The following is a 4,918-nucleotide window of genomic DNA, read 5'->3' on the forward strand; positions in this document are numbered from 1 at the left end:
TAACATCTATTTCAAGGCAGGTTTTCATAAATAAATAAATAAATAAATAAATAAATAAATAAATAAATAAATAAATAAATCCCTCAATTTTTGTTTGAGAAAGTATCATTGATTTTTGAAAGGTAATTTTACAAGGTACAAAATTCTAGGTTGGTGACTTTTTTTCTCTCAGCACCTTAAGTATTTCTGCCCACTTTCTTCTTATATACATAGTTTTGAGTAGAAGTTTTGCACTCTCATCTTTTTTCCTTTTTTGGTATCTTGTTTTACCTATCTATTTTTTTTTTTTTTAGTTTCAGGTGTACAAAACAATGCAATAGTTATCCTTTTCACCTCTCACAAAGTGACAACCTCCCACCCCCATCCCTCCCTGATATCATACTTATCTACTACAATTCCATTGACTCCATTCCCACACTCTACTCCATATCCCATGCCTATATGTATATATATATATATATATATATATATATATATATATATATATATATATATATAACTATAGTTGACATGCAATATTATTCAACATCAGCTTCAGATATACAGTGTGGTGGTCAGGCCTCTTCCCCATCAATGAAGTGGTCTCCCTAACAAGACATGAGCCCATCTGGCCCCCTAAAAAATATTTACATTATTGATTATATTCCCCACACTGTCTTTTCTATCCCTGAGGCCATATTGTAGTTACCAGTTTATATTGTCTCGTCCCTTCCCCTTCTCCTTCATCCCTACTCACTCCCAACTAGTAACCTTCAGTTTTTCCTCTGTGTCTCTGAAACTATTTCTGTTTACATTGCTCATTTATTTAGTTATTTAGATTCCACATATAAGTGATATGGTATTTGTCTTTCTCTGACTGGCTTATTTTGCTTAGCATAATGTTCTCTAGTCCCATCCATATCATTGCAAATGGTACGATTTCCTTCTTTATAGCTGAGTAATGCTCCATTGTGTAAATGTACCACAGTTTCTGGTTGTTTTTTTTTTTTCAGGTAAGAATAGACCTTTTTCTACCCACACTTTAATGCATTTGGTATCTATAGCTGTTTATAAAAATAGATAATTCAGGCTTAGTGAGTTCTGATTCACAAGATTATGCTCTTTCAATTAAAATCACAACTGATGACAGAAGACTCATACTCACTTCAGGACCACTACTGGGTCCACTAAGTGTTTACAAAAGTTCAAATCAAAGCCAGGTTTTACAGGTAATACTAGATGGCTTGGGCAGGAGCCACACACAAGAGCACGTGTGCACCAATCCCTTAGTACGATTACCCTGGCGCCCATGCGCGCAGGGGAGAGCTGGGTACACATGTTCCTGGAAGCATGTGTGCAAGGTTTCCTCGGATCATGGCCCCAACACCAACCAGAAACGAGGAGCCATACCTCTGCTCTGCCAGCTGTACTTCCTGCTACTTCACGAGCTTCCCTTACAGGGAAGGTGGTGTATAGTTTACTTTGCTTACTGAATATATAGTAACAAGACTCTTGCTTTGATTTGGGACACTAAAGAGTCCTACATAAAGTCTTATGCTAAGGTGTGCAGTGCACCCTTTTTGTTTCTGGAAAAGCCCTATACAGATCAAGTTTTGACCACACACTAGTTAAGCACACTAGAGAAATTCACTATAAGGGAAACCTTTTAAGGGGTGAAGAGTCCTTTGGTAAGAAAAATAATCTGCTTTAGGGACAACTGCAAGCAGACTGTTTCTAAAGAGTCAAAAGCTCATAAAGGACAAGAGCCAGGTTGGTTTTAAAAGCAACCAATCAAAACAGTCTAGTCTGGCTGGTTAGTTGGTCCCCCTGAGGAGCTTGAGGTGCAACTAAGATATCAGCTATAAAAGTAGTGACTCCATATACTTGTTAGCTTATTTTATATCTTTCACTCTTCTCATGGCTGTAATGGAGAATGGATGAGACCACGGTTAAATACAATCCCACTCAAATCCAAGCAACACGTCACCTTGGGCTGCAGTAAAGGAAGCTCTGCACACCCTGCCTTGGGGCAGGCTCAGCTGGCAGAGCCCAAAGTGCAGGGGCGGCCATTTGTTCTTCAGGGTTCTGAGGACTCCACTCCCGACATGAAGAGGTGCATGAAGAGGTCCCCAAGCTCAGTCATGTCGACATCTTCAGTGCTGGGGACATGCTGGCTTTCTTGGTTCTAGATGATATCCCAGCGCCGCACTGAATTAAAGAACCTCACGGTGCCTTAAGAACTGAGCTGTTTCCGAGGTTTCTCAGGCTCTGCTAGCCACCCATCAGGGTAAGCATGGCGGTAAAGACATTTGCTTCCAAACAGGCAGGTCCCCTTGCCTTGCTCAAAGTATTTACAAGCTTTTTTTCCCATTCCCTGTTTGAAAGCTTCAATCAACTCGTTCTTTTTATTCTGATCTTCTACCCAATACACACTTGGAATTACAAACTCTGATATCACACGGCATTCTGGACAAGACTTAATGATTGGATTCTCAAACTGCTTGGCACACCTCCACTGCCGGATGCAGGACAAGCAGTATGTGTGATTGCAATTGGAGAGAATCCCAAATCTCCTCTCAGAAGCAGACGCCTTCTTGAGGATCACTTCCATGCAGATACTGCACACTTTGTCCTGACTTGCCTGGAAGGCAAAGGCCTTTTCCATCTCGTGTTTGAATGTTGACATGCAGATCTTCTCATGACCTTTCCTTTGCTATGGGTCGAAAGGGTGCAAGACTCGTAACCGACAGATTTCACACACTTGCCCATGCAGGTATATACAACTGTCCCCAAATCGGCACTCCCCAGCGGCTGCATAGGGGCATAGCTGCTCCTCGCTGTTGTAGGAGCTGCCGGCTTCTAAGTCATCAAGGCCACTCCTGATTGCATCTAGGTAGGAATGAGGATTCATCTCCGGGTTGCTCTGGGGGTCACTGCCACCTCCTGGATTACTTACCACACTTGGGTAAGTCTTTTCTTCAGCCATTCCAGAGAGATTTCGGTCTCTAAGTACCAATGTTCTCTTTTCACGTTTCCCAGGCTCATGTAAGTTAGTTTTCGCAATAGATACAGTGAGGTTGGAAGGAGGCTGAGGACTGTGGAAACTTGGGAAGGCCACCCCGTGGGGCATGGTGCCCACAGCACCACCAGCTGCAGCCAAGGGCCTTATGTGGTCGTATCTGCAACGAGTTCCATAGACGCAATAGCCCTTCTAATAGTATTTGCAGATGGTGGATGGCTTGCTGTTTGCCGAGTCATGGGAGAAGAGGCACTGGTTTCCTTCCCGGGACACACCATGCATAAAATATCTGCAAGTGACCTGCGTGGTGTTCATGGTGGTAGGGCTGGAGGGCCGTGGTCGCGATGCCACCTCTAGCTATCCCCAGTTTCTTAATCCAGTAATCTACTGATGGGCATTTCAGTTGTTTCCAAGTCTTGGCTATTGTATATAGCTCTGCAATGAACATAAGGGTACATATATTTTTTCGAAGTAGTGTCTTGGGTTTTTCTGGATAAATAACTAAGAGTGGAATTGCTGGGTCATAACGTAGTTCCATGTCCAGTTTTTTGAGATACCCCCATACTGATTTCCATAATGGCTGCACCAATCTGCAGTCCCACCAACAGTGCAGCAGGGTTCCCTTTTCCCCACAGCCTCGCCAGGACTTGTTTGTTGATTTATTGATGATAGCTGTTTTGACTGGGGTGAAGTGGTATCTCATTGTGGTGTTTATTTGCATTTCTCTAATAATTAGTGAGGTTGAGCATTTTTTCATATGCCTGTTGCCCACCTATATTCCCTCTTTAGAGAGAAATGTCTCTTCATCTACTCTTCCCATTTTTTATTTGGGTTGTTTGTTTTTTTGGTGTTGAATTGCATGAGTGTTTTATAAATTTTGGATATTAACCTCTTATCAGATATATCGTTGACAAATATCTTCTCCCATTCAGTAGGCTTCCTTTTTGTTTTATTGATGGTTTCCTTTGTTGTGAAAAAACTTTTAAGTTTGATGTAGTCCCATATGTTCATTTTTTCTTTTACTTTACTTGCCTGCAGGGATGTCAGTAAAAATATTGCTCAGGGTAATGGCTGCAAATTTAGTCCCTATATTTTCTTCTAGGAGTTTTATGGTTTCAGGTCTTACATTTAAGTCTTTAATCCATTTTGAATTTGTTCTTGTATATGGCATAAGGAGGTGGTCCAGTTTCATTTTTTTGCATGTGTCAGTCCCATTTTCCCAGCACCATTTATTAAATAGATTATCTTTACCCAATGTTAATTCCTGCTTCCATTGTCAAAGACTGTCTGTGTTTGCACAGATTTATTTCTGGGCTCTGTATTCTGCTCCATTGATCTGTGTGCCTGTTTTTATGCCAGTACCATACTGTTTTGATTACTATAGTCTTGTAGTATGTTTTAATGTCTGGTACCATGATACCTCCAACTTTGTTCTTATTTCTCAGGATTGCAGTGGCTATTTGGGGTCTTTTTTGGTTCCATATAAATTTTAAGATTATATTTTCTATTTCTGTGAAAAATGCCCTAGGTAGTTTGATAGGAATTGCATTGAATCTGTATATTGCTTTGGGCAATATGGACATTTTAACTACATTAATTCTTCCTATCCATGAGCATGATAGGTGTTTCCATTTATTTGCATCTTCTTTTATTTATTTCTTCAGTGTCTTTTTTAAAATTTATTTATTTGATATTCTGGTGGACTTTGGGGGCATTTATCTTGCTCTGTGTCTTCTGAGTTTTCTGGATCTGTGGTTTCTCATCTGACATTAAATTGGCGAAACTCTCAGTCATTATTATTCCAAATATTTCTTCTGTTTCTTGCTTTATTCTCTTGTAGTATTCCTGCTACATGTATGTAATATATTTTGTAGTTGTACCACAGTTCATAGATATGCTTTTCTGTTTTTTTTTTCTTTT

At 40.3% G+C, this 4,918-nt stretch overlaps 1 pseudogene; it reads right to left on the bottom strand.

Annotated features, from left to right (window-relative positions):
- Window positions 1-2,056: 2,056 nt before the first annotated feature.
- On the bottom strand, window positions 2,057-3,313 carry LOC109378530 (probable E3 ubiquitin-protein ligase makorin-2 pseudogene; annotated as a pseudogene).
- Between the last annotated feature and the right edge of the window lie 1,605 nt (window positions 3,314-4,918).

Source organism: Hipposideros armiger, unplaced genomic scaffold (genome assembly GCF_001890085.2).
Source record: "Hipposideros armiger isolate ML-2016 unplaced genomic scaffold, ASM189008v1 scaffold_2103, whole genome shotgun sequence".
Classification (NCBI taxonomy): Eukaryota; Metazoa; Chordata; class Mammalia; order Chiroptera; family Hipposideridae; genus Hipposideros; species Hipposideros armiger.